The sequence below is a fragment of the Mirounga angustirostris genome, unplaced genomic scaffold (genome assembly GCF_029215605.1).
Source record: "Mirounga angustirostris isolate CCGP_5_RB_7025 unplaced genomic scaffold, mMirAng1.0.hap1 SCAF_11, whole genome shotgun sequence".
Taxonomy (NCBI): domain Eukaryota; kingdom Metazoa; phylum Chordata; class Mammalia; order Carnivora; family Phocidae; genus Mirounga; species Mirounga angustirostris.
Window position 1 is genome coordinate 30,103,587 of NW_026991719.1, and position 21,946 is coordinate 30,125,532.

Below are 21,946 nucleotides of genomic sequence, written 5' to 3' on the forward strand. Positions count from 1 at the left end.
ACACAAAATATTAAAATAACAGTTTGAATAGAAAAGGATCAATGCTGCCTGGCAGGAGAATATTAATTGATAAATGAATCCTAGCAATCAGTCATGTTAATTCAGAGAAGAAAAGTATTTTTCCAGCTATAGAAAGCAGTGTCATTATTGAGAACAGACAGAAATTGAATTTAACAAATGGAAGGGATTTATTAATCAGGATTACACATGGCTGCTAGCTCAAGAAAACCCTCTGAACAGTGGCTTTCACACACAAAAAGTCTAGGAATAGGCAATCCACGGTATTAGGGGGCTCCATAGTCTTTTTTTTTAAAAGACATTCTCTCTCTCTTTAAAGATTTTATTTATTTGTCAGAGAAAGCACAAGCAGGGAGAATGGCAGGCAGAGGGAGAAGCAGGCTTCCCACTGAGCAAGGAGCCTGATGTGGGACTCGATCCCAGGACCCTGATCATGACCTGAGCCAAAGGCAGACGCTTAACTGACTGAGCCACCCAGACATCCCAGAAGGCTCCATATTCTTTTCAAGCACCACGCTCCTTTGATTTTCCTGTCTTACCACATGTGGTGTGTATGGTTTTCACGCTCATGGTCACAAGGTGGCTGTTCCACTCATCATGTCTCCCCATTTTCCAGGTAGGAAAACAGGAAAAATATAAAAGAACAAGGAAAATGTTCATGATCATTTGCATTTTTATTTTTTGATGATAATCTTCCTCAAGGACTTTGGTGTGGGACTTGTCACATGGCCTGCCCTAGTTGCAAGAGTGGCTGGGAAGTCAAGTATTTTCCTGTCTGGATTTAATAGTAGAGGAAAGTGAAGAATAGGGAGTTGATAAAGTTGTTGAGTGAGCCAACATATAACATCTGCCTCAAGGGTAACTGATCCTGGCACAATCTGTAAGTCTGAACTGCAGAGGAGAAAAGGCCAGGGTGTATTGTAGGGGGCAGCAACTAAACCTTATTGGTTGAAATATAGGAAACACTAAAAGAGTAGTGAGGGAAAATACTACAAAGATGGTTGGCGCCTGTGCTAGGGTGAATAGTGTCCTCTCAAAACTCATGACTACCTTGGGGCACCTGGGTGGCTCAATCAGTTGAGCATCTGCCTTTGGCTCAGGTCATGATCCCAGAGTCCAGGGATCGAGCCCTGCGTCGGGCTCCCTGCTTGGCAGGGAGCCTACTTCTTCCTCTCCTCCCCATTTGTGCACTCTCAAATGAATAAAATCTTTTTAAAAACTTCATGACCACCTAGAACCTCAGCATGTGACCTCAGGGCATGGCCCCGCTGACACTTTGAGTTTGGACTTTGAGCATCTAGAATTGTGAGAGAATAAATTTCTGTTGTTTTAAGGCATTCAGTTTATGGTACTTTGTTATGGCGACCTTAGGAAACTAATATAGGGCCCTATTGTGAAGGGGGGGTTCATGGAATATCAGATTTAGAATTGAGTCATTATACTGTCAACCAGTATCTCAAAGTGTTCTTAAGTGTCTTAAAAGATGTTGGAAGATGTTCTGCAACAAATGATTTTGATGCAGCAATAAATTTTTATTTATTTATTTTCTTTTATTATGTTATGTTAGTCACCATACATTACATCATTAGTTTTTGATGTAGTGATCCATGATTCACTGTTTGTGCATAACACCCAGTGCTCCATGCAGAATGTGCCCTCCTCAATACCCATCACCAGGCTAACCTATCCCCCCACCCCCCTCCCCTCTAGAACCCTCAGTTTGTTTCTCAGAGTCCATAGTCTCTCATGGTTCGTCTTCCCCTCCGATTCCCCCCCTTCATTTTTCCCTTCCTACTATCTTCTTTTTTTTTTTTTTTTTAACATATAATGTATTATTTGTTTCAGAGGTACAGGTCTGTGATTCATCAGTCTTGCACAATTCACAATGGATGGAGCCATAAATTTGAGAAGTGCTTCCTATCTTAGCTCTAACCTGGAAATTCACACTGTGTTTTTGGGACATCAAAGGTTATGAGAAATAGAGAAATTGACTTTACTCTGTTCACCCTCTATTTTCCATGTATATTTGATCACAGAATCCTTTTTTTTTTCATCAAACACCATGTAACATGTCCAGAGACATTTGTGTTCTGAGGATCTTGGGTGAGAAATGCTAATGTAAAGAAGGACAAGTCCCTGAAGGGGTGGTATGACCAGTGTTACATTTAGGACAAGGAATCCTGTAGACTAAGTGTGTAAGATAACGTGGAGAGGAAAGAAGCAGGACACAGGGAGAGCAAGTCTCAGCAGGGAGGGTGGTGGTGACAAGAAAAAGATTAAGGGTAGGGCGCCTGGGTGGCTCCGTTGGTTGGGCATCTGCCTTTGGCTCAGGTCATGATCCCAGGGTCCTGGGGTCAAGTCCCGCATCAGGGCTCCCTGTTCAGCGGGGGGTCTGCTTCTCCCTCTCTGTCTTCTGCTCCCCTTGCTTGTGCTCTCTCTCTGTCAAATAAACAAATAAAATCTTTTTTAAAAAAAATTAGTGGTGCAGAGATAACCAAGTGGGAACACACAAGGTGTGAAGACATTAGCTGAACAACTCTCTCCTATTTACCAAACAACTACAGCATTAAATAGACCTTTTTATATGTGAAATTTCTTTTGTGAAATTATGGACTGATGTTCACTGTAGCCCTGTAGGAGTTTCATGATTATTTTATTTTTTAATTTTGGTTTGTTTATTTTACTGGGTATATGTAAAATATATTTTTCTATTTTACCTGAATGTGATACTCCTTTTTAAAAATTTTTATTTATTTATTTAAAAGAGAGAGAGAGAGCAGGGGGAGGGGCAGAGGGAGAGAGAATCTCCAGCAGACTCTCCACTGAGTACAGAGCCCAAGGAGGGGCTCGATCTCATGACCCTGAGATCATGACCTGAGCTGAAACCAAGAGTCAGACGCTCGACCAGCTGAGCCACCCGGGCGACGCAGGTGGCATTCATTTGTAAGCAAGGTCTAGTATCGGTAAATTAATTTAAAAGGTTTAACCTAACAACAGCTGTCCTAAACTTGTTTGTACTATATCCCTTAACATCTGTCTAAAATTAATATCAGAATATTCTAGGCTTTGATGACAGGTAATTCTCTGAAACTTTCTGCTGCCACAGCACCTAACAATTCTATGCTATGGTGCTTACTCCAGGTTGAGTGCTGTAGATTTGTTCTATTCCTACTTCAGGGAACAACTGAATAAGAAATGGCAGTTGCATTTTAAATTGAGGTAACATTTAGAAATGATTTAAGAAACTTGATTAATGACAACACAGACTTTTAAGATTCAATCATTAGGAGGCTTGTTTTTACCTTTTTCGTGTTTGAAGCAAGTTCTAAATAATGTTCCATCAACCTGTTATAAAGCATTTATAAATGGCATTGCATAGAATTATTTACATGTCTCTTGAACATGATAAAACACTTCTTATAATAAATTATTATGGAAAAGGCAGTGCTATTAATCATTCATTAAATGTTAATAACATTTGTCAATGTTTATTTCCCTTAAAGTGGCAAGAAAAATAGGTATTTCATATTGAAAAATATCAACTGAAATAAGGATTTTATTTTTTTCCAGATTTGACTCTAGACTGAAACAGATTTTTACCTTTTAAAAAATTCTAGTTACTGACATTAGTATAAATGAAAAGAACATGTTTGCACGTTTTGTGATACACAGTCTCTACAGTAAAGAAGAACTCTCTGAGAATATAATACATAAGGAAAAAATTAAAGTTGGATCATGCGCTCTAATTTTATTCTTTATTTTTTCATGCACTATAATTTTAAAACATCCTTTGTATTCTTTAACAAGGAAAGGGTCTCTAAATACTTATTCACACTCTTATTTAGTGTATTTATGCCATCTTCTGGTGATGATCAGTTAGGTTGGAAATATTCAAATTAATAGGTCCCGATAGTATCAAAGTACTTTGGTATTTTCACACCAAGGAGAACCTGGAAGAAAAGCCAAATTAAGACCAGACTTAACAAAAGAGCCTTGTTTTGAACTGTGCTTTGTTGAGTTTAGAACTTCGGGAATATAGAACTATGTATGTTTGGCCTCCTTTTCATGACACATACTTCATGACAGAAGTAAAGACTTCATGGAAATATACTGAGTTTCACAGAGAGGTTTCTCTGTAGAAGTCCTCAAACTGAAAACAGCCAAATTGCACCTTATAAACCAGATGACCTAGATTCATATTTTCCTCTGTGTTTACTTCCCTTTGATTATCCTCCAACTCAGGTCTTTTAAAGCTCTTTTCAATGGAAAAATCAAGGGGTTCCAAAAACCCTCTTTGAGAAGGGTAGGCATTAAGATTCCTGATTCTGCTTCATCTGGAACAGCTCCATGTTAATTGAATTTTTTTAAAATGTCAAACTGAAACCACTACTTTAACCTTTAATAAAGTCAATAGTGCTGTGAGATGTCTAGAGATGAGTTTTGTAGCTATTAGGGAGTTTCTCTACTTGTCTCTCTTCCAACCTCCATTTTAACCCCCAACCAAGATGGTGGTCTCTATAGTAACTAGCAAGAAACACAGAGAAAATGAATTTCAGGAAACATTTTGGGGCTTTGAGGTACAATGGTGATTGCCCTCTGGGAAATTCTCATTCCATTACTCTTGGGTGTTTTATTTTAATAGGAAGGTCATAGTTTTCTTCCCTAACTTAATTGTTCTTCTAAGAGTTGCAGACATGGCTGGCAAAATAAGTTGAAGTATGGAGAGGTGAAGTGAAGTTTACAGTACATTCATTCTGGATTAATAGAACTATAAATTTATTTCCTCAAGGTAGATGTTTATGATTTGGAAAAGCCATCATTAACACACCTTCAGATAGGCACAGAACCAACTGATTGGTGAAATATGTATGAAATTTTAAAGTACCTATAAGCACAAGGTCTTCTTGATTACTATATGGTATAATAAATACCTCAGTTCTTGGTTTAACATTATTTAATTAATTTTGTAATCTTTTTATAAAGATAGATATATTTGATGATATGATTTTATTCAATAAAACATCCAAAATAACATATTTTTATTATGAAAAATTTAAGCATTGTTATTGAGTGCTTACTAATTTCTAGGCAATACACTAGGTACTTTATATACATTATTGCATTTAATTATTTTTTTAAAAGATTTTATTTATTTATTTATTTGACAGAGAGAGAGATAGTGAGAGAGAGCACAGGCGGGGAGAGGGAGAAGCAGGCTTCCTGCCGAGCAGGGAGCCGATGTGGGGCTCAATCCCAGGACCCTGGGATCATGACCCACACTGAAGGCAGATGCTTAACTGACTGAACCACCCAGGTGCCCTTATTGCATTTAATTCTTAAAACAATCCTATTACCTATTATTATATTCACTGTAGGAGTTACATAGATTTGTCAGATTAAGGATCTACCAATTCTCTAGATATGACCATTGATTTTTGATGATAACCAAAGTAATGTAACAACACATATTTGACCACTATCACGTAATTTGCAATATCCTGGCCCATTAGTAGTTTTTTTTTTCCTCAGTAGGCATAATGGGATATTTTCCTACTGTATTATAAATAAATCTTCCATAAAATATGAATGCTCTGTATTAGAAATGAAGAACAAAAACATAAAATGAACAAACTAAAACACCAAAGTAATCCCATTTTAATTGATCAGACCAATATTTTATAATGTCATTGCTCATACCAATCACTGTCCTCATTTTACATTTGGATGTATACCTTCTAAATATTAATATATAGATAAATATATATTGGTAGCTACATAGAATATGTGTAGATTTTAACTAGATCACATTAGTTTTATCACATGATATGCTTTTGAAAACTTAAAGTTAACTTTTCATATATACTGAGAAATTACTTGGAAGCCATAATTTCTAGTGATTGTATTCTATCATATTAATTAAATTATCTGTTTTTGAATATTTATTTTCTGATACAGTACTTGATTTCTGCAACCTTAATTTGCAGCCTAAATCCTGTGCTCATAATAAATCTAAAATTTTATATCTGTACAGTGCTGTATATAATGCTCCATGTGTGTATGTTTTCCTATGTAAAAGATGGTGATTGAATCATATCTAGGTTATCTAGGGTAGTATAATTTTATTTGAAATGGAATATGATAAACAGTTTATATCATATGTCTTGTTGACTAATCTTAATGGCAAAGTGATCATGGCTTTGAGGTTAAAAATTGTCCTTAGGACTTCAGTTTAATAAGTTAGAGAAGAGAAAAGATGAAAGGAAATTACCAGCTATCATAAACCAACTCAAACACTCTATAATTCCTCCTTAGTCTTTTGATCCATAGCTAAACATACTTCTGTTGATCCAGAATACTTTCTGAATGATGACAAACATATTCAGGTGCTAGTAAGTCTACTTTTATAATGAAGTTTCTTATTTTCATATTGAATTAGTCCTTTAGTATTTTTGAGCACTTTTTTTTTTTAGCAGAGTAGATATGTGAGGGACAGAATAACCAGAAGTGAGTACCAACCATCTGTTATACAGTAATAGTTTTAAGGTATTCAGTGATGCCTTATTTAATGGTTTCTAAGTTTGCTTTTTTTGTTTTAGGAAGAAGCTTCGTTACTGACAGAGATATATTGTCATGAGAAAAGAATGGAAAAAGGTGATATGCTGCTTGAGAATGCCTTCACATACACCCGATCGTGTGACACTGTCTACTGCACACCCACTAAAGCCAACTTTAGAGAGAACTGCTAAAGCCAGATGAGGAAGTCAAAACTAATATAAGCCCCATAGCCAATGGTATGTTGACTCCAGATCCTCCTTTTCTGGTTCTGTCAAAAGCACTTACTCGTGTGGAACACTCAAAGCCTAGATGTGCTGTACAGTCTGTGCAGGTAGCCAAAACCAATGAATAGAAATTACTTAACTTTGAGAAGGTTCCATGGGCAGTAATTAAAATCCTGAGATTGAACAGTAATTCTACAGACATTATAACAGTAGTGATAATGACCAAAGTACAAATTAGGATAATATGGTTTCAAGTAGAGGGAAATAAAATTGAGTGATTTAGATGAGGCTAAGTTATGAAAAGCCTCAAAAATTGGATGGAGGGGCGCCTGGGTGGCTCAGTTGGTTAAGCGTCTTACTCTTGATTTCGGGTCAGGTCATGATCTCACGGTTGTGAGATCGAGCCCCGTGTTGGGCTCCACGGACAGCTTAAGATTCTCTTTCTCCCTCTCCCTCTGCCCTTCCACTCCCCTTCTCTCTTTCTCTCCCTCTCTCTCTCTCAAAAAAAAAAAATTGGATGGAAAAATCTAGAAGTGATGCAGCAAACAAAAGGAAGACCTTTAATTTGGCAGAATGAAAATATTTTAGGAAAGATTAATCAAGGATAATAATTTTATCTTTTTTTTAAAAAGATTTTATTTCTATGACAGAGAGAGAGACACAGCGAGAGAGGGAACACAAGCAACGGGAGTGGGAGAGGGAGAAGCAGGCTTCCCGCTGAGCAGGGAGCCTGATGTGGGACTTGATCCCAGGACCCTGGGATCATGACCTGAGCCAAAGGCAGACGCTTAACTGACTGAGCCACCCAGGTGCCCCAATTATTTTATCTTTTAGTTCCTAGAAACTAAATGAAATATTGAATTACATAATGAATTAAGAACATCTTATATTATCAAGTAAGTTCACTTAATAGAGCATAGAAGCAGCCTATATAGCATGTTTGATATTCAGTGGTTGATAGAACGATGAGTTAAATCAGTCTTCAATCAAATAACAGCTTTAAGCACATGAAAATAAGAAATCACAAAGTAAATCATTCAAAAGGGGCAGATTAGGAAAAACATGAATTAATAGAGTATAAGCTGTCCTAAAAATTAGGAATCTTATCTAGTTTCTACCACCATCTGAAACAGCTTTTCTTAATTCATTGGGCCTCATGGACCTACCATGGAAAATGAGGTAACTGGAAATCATTATCTTGAAAGTTTCACCTTGCAGTATTAGTGTATTTCACCAATTCTAAGATGCACACTTTCCACATTTTAACTTCTCTGAAATCAGGACATGTCTGTATCTTCCAATTGCCCTTGTCGGGCTAGCAGTTATGTTGTATTTGTTGTTGCCTGCTCACATGCACTCTTGGTCGTAGCTTTTAATACCATTTCAGCTGAATTATGTTACTAAACATGTTGAGTTTCATTGCTCTACAATTTTATCCATAATTACAGTATCATTTGTTTTGGAATATAGAATTACTTAGCCATGAAAATACAGCACTAGGGCACAAATTTAATGCTATTAAAGCAAATATTTATCATTGGGGGAGTGAACACAATTTCATGGTTTTGTGCAAAGACATACAAAAATGCTTCATGAGACCTAAGAAAGTCCCATCATGAAGAGACATTGCTGTTGTAGGTTTTGTTACATTCTTTTGGAATTACCTCATATACTCCAAGCGATGTCACTTGAGGCAAGAGAAATTTCCAAATCTCTTGGAAATAGAAAACTTCAAAGCAAAAAAAAAAAAAAAAAAAAAAAAAGCCGGTATGACCAGATCATGTGTCAGGCAGGACTTTCATTCAAGCAATATATCATAATTTCATTTGTGATCTATTTCTTCCTTGTTTTAGTGAGCCTTGTAATTGAGGCTGTTTTAGATCTGAAGAAACTCAATTTGTGATTCTAAGCAGCCAAATTGATTTTTCAAATTTCAAGCATTATCTCACATATTTTTTTTAAAAAGATTTTATTTATTTATTTGACAGAGAGAGACACAGCGAGAGAGGGAACACAAGCAGAGGGAGTGGGAGTGGGAGAGGGAGAAGCAGGCTTCCCGCTGAGCAGGGAGCCCGACACGGGGCTCGGATCCCAGGACCCAGGGAACACGACCTGAGCTGAAGGCAGACGCTTAACCGACTGAGCCACCCAGGCGCCCCTCTCTCACATATTTTATTCACAGGTATGATTCCAGATCTCTTATGTAGTTGACTTTTAAGTTATGCAGAGTCTTAAAAAATTGCTTTAAATGCACAACAGATTGGAAAAACAATTCCATTTTTTGGGGGGAGGAATATAAATTTTAGTTTCTACTTTACAATGTTTGCATACAACTAGCTATAGAACCAACATTACACCCAATTTTGTACTTGTAATATCACAAGGAACTTACAAGCAAACTCTCAACAGAGGGACTGAACCACTGTGGATCATTTGTTGAGCTGCGCTGACAGCTGGGAATCATTAACAAGAAAGATTTTCTGCCCTTCATTCAGTTGTAATTATCATACACAAAAAGTTACGATCAGAGGCTAAATGTCATCCCTTCATCAACAATCTTGAGAATTTCTATAACTTTCAATCAGTTTTCAGATTCCAAATGAGAAATCCCAGATTACCCAGAGTAGAGGAGGCCAGAGTAAAGGAGGCACAGTCCTTACCTACATACACTACACAGAAGACTTAGATGGCGAAAACCTGCTTTCCGACGTATATGTTTTTTAAATAGCCAACTCTGCAACATTTCCCCAAGAGTTGCTTTTCTGGGCTTTGTGCGTCTGTTATTTTTCTTCATGGGTACAGCAGTGTTTTGCAATTATTGGCCATCTTTTACTCCTGATTTCCCTTGTAGAAGATTGATTAGCACAATCAGTCACTGGAAAGCAATTTTCATCACCAAAGGCAGCTTCTTTTCTCTCCTGATTAGCAGCCCTGCTGCAAGTTACTCAGCAGAAATAGATAATCCACAAGAACACTGCCAGACGAACATTCTGATAAGAAACAGAGGGTTGAACCTGAATATTGCTGACAGTATCCCAGGTAGACACATGATCAATGAAGGCTTGCTGCCTCCTGTTTTTGTGATACTCCTCTTTTATTTAGAGAACTGGGCCTTCAGGACTGGTTTTTGTTTTTCTCGCTTCCATATGAATCTGTGCATCTTTGAGGACACACATCTGCCCGTGATCTGTGTGAAGAGAGGGAGGATGCCTATCACATATCACTATCACAAACTGATGATTCCTTATTTCTGTATGTATTCTGTCAGCCACACTAAATGCAGTTATCTGTCTGAAGGAATAAATCAAATGAAATTCAAGTGAACCAGATAATTGTTTATTCCTTTAAATGATGTCCTGTTATGTAATAAATATTAGCTCTTCATTTTAGGGAGGAAAAATGTGTGTTGTCAGAAGGACGAAAGAGGAAGTTCAACAGTTGTTTCCTCTGATTCTGGATTTACCTCTGGATTACTGGATTTAGTGATTCTGGATGTACGTATTAGTAGTAGGCCCATGTAATAGCTGTGTGGCTTTGGGCAAGGGAATTAACATTTCTGAATCTCCATTCTCTCATCTGTAAAATGAGGGCGACCTTGTTCAGCATTTGAGGTAATGTATAAAAAAAGGCCCAACTCATAGTAGCTTCTCAGTAAATGATAGCTTTTTATTACCTGCATCTATATCTATCTACCTATCTATTTATTTAGGCATCTACATAGGTAGGAAGATCAAATAACATAGAAGACTAAGTTGGAGCTGTACTTCTCTGCCCTTACCTGGAGGTGAAAGAGGTAGAGAATCCTCATCTAAACATTTAACTTCAACAGAGTTTTAGCTCACACAGTTCTGAAATACCAAGTTGCCCAAACAGTGCTGCATCAGATGAAAAAACAATCTGGCCATCCAAATCCAGATGGAGAGCCATTTCATTTTTTAAACTTTAGTCTCTAAAGAAATGGCCATGTATGTTTACATAGACTCTTTCCAAAAAAGGTCTTAGATCTAATTTGTGTAGTATGTCCCCAATCATAGCATCTTCTAGATTTATGAAAATAAATGCCATCCACTGTTGTTTTTGGATCTCTTCTTCATGAACTACAGAGTGATCTCCTTAAAATGTCAAGTGGATCATGCTAACACCTCCCCAGAACTTTTCAAGGATTTCCCGTTATACCAAAAATACTATTTTGAATCCTTTGGGAGCTGACCTTTGCCTTCCTCTGCACACTCTTTGCGCTCATTGCCCTGCCAACGCTCTGTCTATACTACTCCCTCCTAACCTTCTTTCCTTCCTTCCAACACCCAAAGTTCTTACCTTAGGGACTTGGTGCATCTTCCTCTTTGCCCTTTCCATACCTGGCTTCTTCTCATCCTTGAGGACATGCTGTACACGATTACTTTTCAGAGAGGCCTTCCTTGAGTTTTCATTTGAAATTAGGTTCCCTGTACACTTTAACAATACATATTTACACTTTATACCGCACTCCTCATGGCTCTTCTCTGTGTCTATTTATGTGATAACGTGTTTCCTCAAGACAAGTAAATATGTCTGCGTATGGGCTTTATCTGTTTCACTTAACACAGTGTCCTTAGAGCTGAGCACAGTGCCAACATTTCTCAAAACAGATGAATTAATGCTGTCGCAACTCTCCTTTAAACAGACAGGACAAATTCAGTCAATGGATCTGTTAAAAATAAATATATATTTCTCCCCTTCCTAGGGTCTCCTGTCCATATGGCTTTGTTCTGATATTTGTCTTGTTCAGGCGGTTATAAATGGTTGTTATAGAAACTGATATTAATAATCTCTGAAATGTTTTCTATAATAGAGTAAGAAGATAACGTCATTAGGGGAATGTAGTTTAATTGATGAGTAGAGGAATTCAGGAAATGTCAAGAGGCCAGAGTGCTACTTGGGGTTGTGGAATCGGGGAGAAATCTCCTATACCTAGGTGATCAATGGATTTGAAGGATAAGTATATCCAACATGCAATTTAAATTTACTTGATATACCATGCTTATACATTATTCAGTGGAATGCTGTTTAAAATCATATCCTATTCACTTTTGACTTGGGGCCTCAAGGAGTATGCATCTCATATTAAGTTTTCCCTTAGGGTAGAGGAAAAGGAACAATCCTGAGACACAAAGTAGAGGATAAGAATTAATTTAAGGCAGACAACCAGAGCAGGAGATGTCCCTCTTCTCTAACACCTCTACCAGGAATTTACAAAAATCCTTGATGGGACATTGGACTATCTCCAAGGAGTTGAAACCAATATTATGTAGATTTTTTTTGAAGGCCCTAGACTGTGTCTCTAACAAAGAGCTTAGGGTTGTTAAGCTTAAGGGCATCATATAGTTGATCCAGGGCTACAAGTATAACTTCTTAAAAATAAGCTTCAGATATTGATGTTAGTAATATTCTCTAGGAATTATTCAATGATTCAGCTAACACTGTGTCATCTCTGCCATAAAATATCCCATAAGCCCATTAAAATCACATGAAAACGTATGTAAAAAATCACTTTGGTTCTTAATGCTTTACAGTTTTCCAGGCTCTAGGAAGGCAGCTTTCTGTATCTGTTATAACATTTTGTAACTGTAACTTAAAAAGTACTATATGTATGCAATGAGATAGACAATGAAATGCTTTTGAATTGCACACACACACATACATATACACTCAATAGATGGAGATAGAGATATACACATATCTATACATGCATATATACATATATTTTATCTATATCGAAATATATCTAGTGGAAATATTACAAATGATTTCCCAAGATAACTTCTAAATGTATAGATAGTAAAACCTATCATTAAACTTATCTATTTAAAATAAAATCTAAACCTCTAGCTCTTTAATGTTTGTTCTAAATTAATAACTCCAAGCTATTATTTTTATGTTCTTAACATTGAAAATACTATATACTTTTGTCACAGAAAATTAGAAATACTGAGCACAGTTAAATATAGTCACAATCCCAATTCCTTTAATGCTAAACATTTAGCATATTTCATTCCTGAATTTTTCTCCGTAAGCTTGGTATTGGTTGTTGCTGCTGTTTCTTCCTCCCTCCTCCCCCCCCCTCCCTCCTTCTCTTTCTTTCTTTCTTTCTTTCTTTCTTTCTTTCTTTCTTTCTTTCTTTCTTTCTTTCTTTCTTTCTTTCTTTCTTTTTCTTCCTTCCTTCCTTCCTCCAAATTTGTTATCTTCAAAATGTGTTTTTAATGAGGGAATATATCTTCTGTTTACAATATAGTTCCTGAAAAATAAAAGGAGTCTAGATACTTCAAGGCAAAACAAACTCCACTCATGAGATACTACATACATCATGTGAAAGCAACAATCTGATCTCTAGGTTATGAAAACTAGAATTAAAAAGTCACTACACAGAAAATGTCCAACTTTCCTGCTTGGCAAAGCTTGGGTGCAATTCCGTGAAATGTTTAATAAGCTGAATTTTCCCCATTGTGTCAACAAAATGACAATACTGAAATCTGTGCCTGGCAGTTTCGATCTAAATCCATAGCTACACGAAACACCAGATACTGCATCACACCTGTTAGTATAACAATATTTTCTTAGGGAGTGGGAGGGAAAGCAAAGTGACTACAGAGAATGAAAATGTGGGAAGAAGAAATAGTGTCTACTAGATAACATAAATTAATGGAGAAAAGAAAGCCTCAGTGCATCTCCTAAGGGTGTTAAGACTATACTCCAACTTTGGAACATTAATTTAGAAAGATAGAGAAAGGGGCGCCTGGGTGGCTCAGTTGGTTAAGTGTCTGCTTTTGGCTTAGGTCATGGCCTCAGGTCATGATCTCAGGGTCCTGGGATGGAGCCCTGCATCAGGCTCCCTGCTTGGTGGGGAGCCTGCTTGTCCCTCTCCCTCTGCCCCTCCGCCTGCTCATGCTTGCTCTCTCTCTCTGTCTCAAATAAATAAATAAAATCTTTAAAAAATTAAAAAAAGAGAAAGAGGAAGGGTTTGAATAATTGCAATTTAACATGAGAAGTGCATATATGATAGTATAGAGCTCAATGGAGGATTCGTAAAACATGTTTGGAAAAATCTGTTCATTTTCTTTGTCCAGATTAAGAAAGAGTAACTAGGTTTATCAATATCTGACATCCTTCATATACTGTTGTTAGCAAATTAATAATAGCACTCCTGCCTCTGCACTTACTAATTAGGACTTTTAAACAAATGTGGATTAGCCCAGTGAGGGAGGTCACCAAATAAACCTAAACCTTTTCTTTTTCAGTCATGTTAACCTTGTCCACTCTATTCTCTTTTTTAGCACTTGAAGACAACTGGTTGAGTTGGCAGATACTGTTTATGGATCCCTGAAGTTGTTGACAGGTAAATCTCAATTTTATTGAATCCTTGATAGTAGGAATGGAATTTGCAGGCTGACCAAGGATATTGGAAAGGTCCATACTAGGGGTTTTCTGAGGGGCCAACAGAGAAGCCCCTTAGTTTCTAGTTGAGTTGTAATTTTCTTCATATAAAGTTGTTCATTTATTTCTGTTTTCTCATGTCCACTCAAAACAAGACTGTTAGCTTCTTTACTTGTTTTATTCTCTTCTGTTTTGGTTTTCTTGGGATGCTCTTCTTTATTTGGTGAGGATGTCCTCTTGACTCCTACTATAGGATTAGGTCATTTTGCTGCTACATTCCTTGAAGGTCTAAGTGGTTGGTTTACAAGACATGTTGAAGAATGGACTCTAGGGACTGTAGGCTTTGGTCATGGAGAAGTGGTTGGTTGTGTGGCACTTTACGACATGCTTATACTCGATGTACCCCCTGAACCTTCACTGGCATTTACTTGTGGAACAGAAACTTCACTAGCCTGTGTGTTGGTCACGCATGTTGTTGTTAAAATTGGAGCAGGACTGTTACTGTCCCAGGAGGTGTCAGAACAAGTTAGTGGACCCGTCTTCAGAGCACTAGAAGGTTAAGGCATAGGCATGAAGTTATCACTGTCCACTGAGAAGTAGAGGCTGCAGTCACTCAGCCATGTCAATCTGACACCTTCTGTTGAATGATTTTACCTTTTCTGAGGCCCACGATTAGGTAGTTGTTGAAGCTGATTTGTTTCAACATGTGCTACAGCAACTTTCACATAAACTTCAAATAGTTTGCTACTTATTGCATGCCTATAAACTGTATCTGTGAAAGACTGAATATCACAGGGGAAGTAACATTGAAGTTATCAGAGTTTTTTGTTTTTTTAGACACTAAGTCAGTCACCTCTACTGTATGAAATTCTTTCGTATTCTTTCTCATTCTCCTTTTAATTCTTACTGTGGATCAGTTTCCTCCCTGCCCCTGGATGAAATTCCTACATGCCCTCTAGTTTTTCCAGTCCCTCCTAAACAATGATAAAAAAAAAAAAAATAATCTCTTTAAAGCACTGACAAGTTCAATTTCATCTCATGACTTAACTCCAATCTAGTGTAGTGGTATTTCAATTGCCAAACTTTAACTTAAAGTTTTCTCCCTCCTAAGCACAGAGCTTCTTGAGTATTAGAAGCCTATAACAGGAAAGGACAGAACTAGTAGTGTCTTCTCTTTGTTGTTTGCTGATTACTATATGGCTGACCCCAGGGCAATGGTGAAAAGGACATGAGCTTAAGTGGCTAGACCAGTTGGAATCTGGTGTTGGGGCACTTTGGTGATAGTAGTTTTCCAATGATGCCTCTTCCCTTCCCAAGGGGTACATTTACAGGGTCCTTAGCAATATTCCTATTGGAGACCCCCCCCCACTGCAACTCCTTGGTGGGAGGAATGCCTTTTGTCTGGCTGGCTGTATCCAACTTCACCCTTGGCCTTTAGGCCTTCAGCTATTTATAACTGGGGTCCCTACGTATCTCCAATCAGTCATCTGGGTCCAGGTTAATATTGATAAAACCCATATTGGATCCCTTTTTTTTTTAGTTCATATTTGGTTCCCAGGAACCTGCACCTCTGCTCAACCTTTGTTGGAAGAGGAGCTGGCTCCCGGGGCAGTCCTCTACTCTGCCAGGAACGAGAGGCCGTACCAGCCATAGAGCTTGCCTTTAGTACTAGTAGACAGAGGTCAGAGCTTGTCCTCTTGTTCCTTGAGCTCTTGGAAAGCATACTTGAAGATTTTCTTATAGATCTCAAAGCTCCTCTTACTTTAGGTGAGGGAAGGTGAAGCACAGCATGGTTAAATATTTCTTGAAATAAATCCTCTCACACTACCCCAATACTCCCACCAGAGTGGGTAAAGTGAAAAAGAAAATACCAAGTGTTAGTAAATATGGCGAACCACTGGAACTTTCATATACTACTGGTGGAAGTATAGATCGGTATAATAACTAGAAAATGCTTTGGCATTATATACTCTAGCTGAACATATCTATTCTCTATGACCTAGCAATTCCACTCTTGAGGCATATATCTAGCAGACATGCATGCGTATGTTCAACAAAAGTATGTGCATAGAAGCTTTATGTTGTACATACATACACAACAGCACACACCAATATATCAAAAACACAATATTGAGCAGATGAAGCCAGGCACAAGAGTATATATACTGTATGACACTACATAAAATCCTTAACATAGGTCAAGTTACTCTATGTTATGTTGACAGTCAAGAATGGTGAGGTCATTGGCTGGAAGAAGCTTGAAGGAGGGATTCACAGTGCTGGTAATATTCTGTTTCCTGATCTGATGCTAGCATTCTGGGCAAACTGAGTTTCATAAGATTTTATTGAGCTGAACACTTAACAATACATGCACTTCTCTTTCAGATATAATACTTGAGTAAGAATTATAAAGCAAAACAAAACCAAAGCAAGCCAACAGAAATTAAATTGTCTTGACTTTTTAATCTCACCCTTTTATCTGAACTGGAGATAAGTGGTCCGTTAATTGTGTCACACTCAGCATTGGGCCACCCTCTTTGCAAATCCCCTTGGCTTAGATTGCATGGTTACCAGGCAACTATTGTTCTCTTCTCAGCCTTTGTGGCCTCTTTCTGAGCCTACAGGAAGAACTGCATTTATCATCCTGTCACATAAATGATATGCTTGGTACAAAGCTATCAGAAACTTGGGGACCCAAACGAAGGCTCTGCACATGCTCATTGGCACGTACTGTAGGTCACAGTGTGCCCAAAGCCTTAAAACAATAAAACCTTGCCAAATGGGACCCGAAGTAACAATGTTTCTACATTAGCCTCAAGGGTCACAATTCCAGACTCATTCTGCCCAGATCTTTTGCTAATATCTCTATTAATTCACATGGGATATGGATTGACACAGCGACAAAACAATTGGGAGGACTTTGTGGAAAATGTGTCAGAGGGGAAAAGAGATTTACGCCATTAGTCTTTGTTAATTCTTTTATCATGATGCAGGCAGGCGCTCTGAAATGAGCAAATATTTAAGGTTCTTTGAGTCAGATTGTTCTTTCTCATATCCACACACATACTCTGGACCCAAAAGAGGCTACACCGATTCAAGCAATGCCCAAGTAGCAGGATATTTGGATAGACTCTCTGAAACTGAATTACTAGTCACAGGCATGAAGATTATCATGTTTAAAGATGCACACTGACAGATTGTTTTCTATCTGGGCAACGTCACTAGCAACACACGGTATTATCAAATTTCCTACATCTCCGTCGACACTAGGTAATGTTATTTACTTAAATATCTGCATATGTTATATGTATATATGCATATATGTGTATGTACCCACATATCTGTGATGGAACTTTCATAGGTGAAAATGGCCTTTCTGACATTTTAAATTTAAAGAGAGAGAAAACATATTGGCCATCATTTTATGTCCTACTTTTTAGGAAAAATCTTTTCAGCACAAAATGACCATTTTATTAGTTGCTGTTATTCTAACAAAATATAAAACTGAGCTTCTGATCAATCTCTAGCAAAGAAACTCTATAAAGGGACATAAGGACAATGGTCTCAGCTTCCTCAATTAGTTTAAAAATTGACAATTACATTAATCTCAGAGGACCTTGGTAGATACTATCTGAAATGGTATTCATTCTTTTGTTCAGAGCATTGTCTAGTGCCAAGCTAATGCCAGAGTAAATTATTAGCAATTATTTTTCTCTCTTTCAATAGCTGGAATATGGAGCAATTCCTGCGGGGTTTTTTTTTTTTTTGTATGCAGTTTATTATAACACATGTTGTAATTTCAGAACATATTCTCTTATAACTATCTGAAATTATTATTATCATGATTTATGAGACCATTTCTGAATGGGAAAATTTCTTCAGATATACCATGGAAAATAATTGGGCTCTTAGAATTTTCTATTTTAGTATATTATGAAGCAATAAGACACTTGCTTTATAAAACTTGCTTACAATCTTATAATGCTATTTCAAAATGCTTCATACTTTAAGAGAAGCTGGATTATTATAATAGAGCTAATGATTATTCTGTATTAGTGCTAACATCCTTACTCATATTTTCATACTCCATAAAATACCAATTTTTTTTTTAAGATTTTATTTATTTATTTGACAGAGAATGAGAGAGCACATGAGAGGGGGGAGGGTCAGAGGGAGAAGCAGACTCCCTGACGAGCAGGGAGCCCGATGCGGGACTCGATCCCGGGACTCCAGGATCATGACCTGAGCCGAAGGCAGTCGCTTAACCAACTGAGCCACCCAGGCACCCCTAAAATACCAATTTTTAAGAGCTTTTTTGAGGTACACTTACATACCATACAATCCACCCATTTTAAGAGTACAGTTGTTTTTTAGTAAATTATAGAGTTGTGCAACCATAACCACAATCTGAAATATTCCCATTTGCTCAGTTAAATTCACTCCACTGTCCTATCCTCAGTCTTTGGCAAAGACCAATCTGTTCTCTGTCTCTATAGATTTGCCTTTTCTGGATATTTCATATAAGTGAAATCATATGTGGTCTTTTGTATTGGCTTCTTGTACTTAGCTGTTCTTTCAAAGACTCATCTCTGTTGTAGCATGTAGCAGTAACTACTTTTTTGTTGCTCAGTAATCTGTTTTTTGTGTATACCAAGTTTTATTTATACATTTATCAATTGGTGAACATTTGGGTTATCTTTAGTTTTTGACTATAATATACAATGCTGCTATGAACATTTATGTTTAAGTCTCTGTGTGGACATGTGTTTTTATATCTTTTGGGTAGATACTTAGGAGTGAATTTGCTGGGTTGTATGCTAAATTACTCCATCCAGTATCACAACTCAGATAGCTGTGATGTTGACCTTCCTTGATTGTTTGCCACCAAGATAGCTATTGTTTCAGACAAAGTCCCTGCATGTGGGTTACCAGATCGGGTCAACTTCCACTGGCAGTAAAGCGTCTGAGTTTCATGGCTTGCCCACCTTAGTAGAACTACCATCCAGAATGAGCTTAACCCCAGGGGGACAGGGGAAAAAAGGGAGCAGGTACAGCTAAAAATGCCATAGACTGACACTATTCATACCTGAAGCCTGAATTTCAGCAGGTTTTCAAACTTCTCAGATTGTTATATGCCTTTGGTCAATTTCCAATGTTGGAATGTAACTGTTTTGACAATTTTGTCCAGTTGTGTGATTGTGTATTGAGGTAGAGGATTTGCCAGTCCCCTTACTCCACCATTCTGAAAGTCTTTTCTCCTCTAAATACCAGTTTTTAAACTTTAAAAAAAAAAACAAAAATATCGGGGCAGCGGGCTGGCTCAGTCAGAAGAGCATGAAACTCTTGATCTCAGGGTTGTGAGTTTGAGCCTCACGTTGGGTGTAGAGATGACTTAAATAAATAAAAACTTAAAAAAAACACACAAAATATCAAGGCCTCTTTTTTTTTTGTATGTTCTTGTACTTGTGATTTATTTGGTAATATCATGTATTTTTTCTTTTTTTTAATATAATGTATTATTTGTTTCAGGGGTAACAGGTCTGTGATTCTTCAGTCTTATACATTTCATAGCGCTCACCATAGCATATACCCTCCCCAGTGTCTATCACCTAGCCACCCCATCCCTCCTGAGTGGTGGGGGGCGGGAAGGCCTCTTCTTTAGGCACGTATGTGTTTTCATATATAGATTACTGAGAGTCTTAAACATTTCTCATAAAGACCCTCAGGAAAAAATTATATGAGTATAGATAGGGTAGACAGTGTTATTTCATGGAAATATGCTAAGTTGAGGATGCAATAAAATATAAAGAACTTTCCTTTTGTCATGCTACCTCCCTGTAAAGGAATAAAAATGAATCTTACCTTGCACCAATAATGGGGCAACACTAATGTTTTCAGATTGTTTAGAGCTCTTCGTTATCCTGCTCCCAAATTCTCCACCTGCACACACCCACACCCACACACATCTTGCCATGAATAGTGACATTTAATTAATTATGCACATGATTTCCAATAGTTAATTGTGGATTAGCTTACTAATGTCAGTGGGGGGCTCCATATGTGCATAGTACTGGCCTGTTTCTTCTGGACGAAAGGTAATGACAAGAAGATTTTGGGCTCCACTGCTGAGCTCCCACAAGCCATTTAAAAATATTGAAGAAATGTTCATTTGGAAATCTCTCATTATAAGTCTCTCTCCACCCCATACCACCCTCCCCTGCCACACACACACACACACACACACACACACAGTTTGTCAGTTAATTGCCTGTGGCAAAAGTTAATGTTCTAATAAACTAGGTATTAACTGATGTAATGAGTGGTATCATGTAGGTTATTGCCATTATAAACCATACTTAACAGTTTAGAAAATCAATAACATTTTAAACAAAGGTTAGTGCTTCTGGAAGAGTTCCTTGGCAAACAGTTGTTTTCTGACAGATTGTGACTGATTCTTCTGCTTCTTGGAAGGGAGACATGTTCTGCTGCCTCAGGAACTATCAAGACTTTGTGTATATGGCAAAATCACACACACACACACAAACACAGACACCAGTGAGCCAGAGAACCATCTTTCAACTTCCATCAATGGAGATGCTAATTTATAGATCTACAGATTAGGCGGGAGGCAGGGAAAGGGAGGCGGCCAGAATCCAGGCCTGATACTCGTTTCCTTTGCTTTCTCCACACACAAACCCATTTATCGACATCGGCTAATTAGAGGAAAAGCAGGGAGTAGGGTGACGTATTAGGCAGTTTTCTTGAAATGGGAGTTTGCTGTGCCACAGTCAGGAGTGGTGCCGATCGGGTGCGAGTACTCTTCAGGCCGGGGCTATCGACCTGACAGCGCTGCTTGCACAAAAGCAGCCAGTTGGAGAAATGCAGATTCCCAGAAGACTCAGCGGCAACCCTTCCCAAGGCAAGACTGTCTGTGTTCTGTCAGAATATACTCCTCTAGGGGCGCCTGGGTGGCTCAGTTGGTTAAGCGACTGCCTTCGGCTCAGGTCATGATCCCGGAGTCCCGGGATCGAGTCCCGCATCGGGCTCCCTGCTCGTCAGGGAGTCTGCTTCTCCCTCTGACCCTCCCCCCTCTCATGCTCTCTCTATCTCATTCTCTCTCTCAAATAAAAAAAAAAAAAAAAAAAAAGGAATATAGTCCTCTACCTGAGCTTCTGGAGAGTCAAGTCGGAGAATAACCGGGAAATGTGTGTGAGGGCAATAAGTGAAAACAGCATCATGCTGACTAATCCTTCTTGAAAGGAGTTCACAGCCTCTATGAGACGCGTGCTGTTGTTGTCAGAACCCCACACACCACATTCTGTCTCCTGTTACTGTAATCCTGTCTGGGAATCTGGTTCTCGATTTCCCCCACCCATCTCTGAGCTCCTAATAGGATACTTTCTCCAGCTTTGCCTGCTCTGATGTCTGGCCTTATTCTCAATACATGCCTGACATTTCTTCCTCTTCTGATTACTAAGTTTCTAGATCTCGTCCTTGATTTTATCTGCTCTGTGGCCTTACCCATCTCCTCCCCTGATCTTCAGTAGAATTTACTCTCTCTGGTGGATTTGGCTGGTTTGAGGCCCCCAACTTCTGTTGCGAGACTATAGGCCAGTGGGGACTTGTTACCCTCAGATGGGTTGGTCCATGTGAGAGGTTTTCCCAATGTTACTTTCGGAACTTGAGGATACAGAAGTGAGACACTCGTGGGATGGTTTTCCAGTCTTACGAATGTTATA

The 21,946-nt window shown here is 38.1% G+C and overlaps 1 long non-coding RNA gene and 1 pseudogene across 2 annotated transcripts in view; one reads left to right on the forward strand and one right to left on the reverse strand.

Annotated features, from left to right (window-relative positions):
• The first annotated feature begins 6,618 nt into the window (after positions 1-6,618).
• The window catches only part of LOC135361915 (uncharacterized), a 145,970-nt gene continuing 130,642 nt past the window's right edge, over positions 6,619-21,946 (forward strand). The window contains exons 1-4 of one of the 2 annotated variants that reach the window (XR_010406080.1): positions 6,619-6,809; positions 8,786-8,979; positions 10,188-10,291; positions 14,108-14,169. This is a non-coding gene — a long non-coding RNA (uncharacterized LOC135361915). The remainder of the gene's footprint in view (positions 6,810-8,785; positions 8,980-10,187; positions 10,292-14,107; positions 14,170-21,946) is intronic. The other variant, XR_010406081.1, reaches the window with a different exon arrangement.
• LOC123843592 (poly(A) polymerase alpha-like) lies at positions 14,181-15,096 on the reverse strand (annotated as a pseudogene).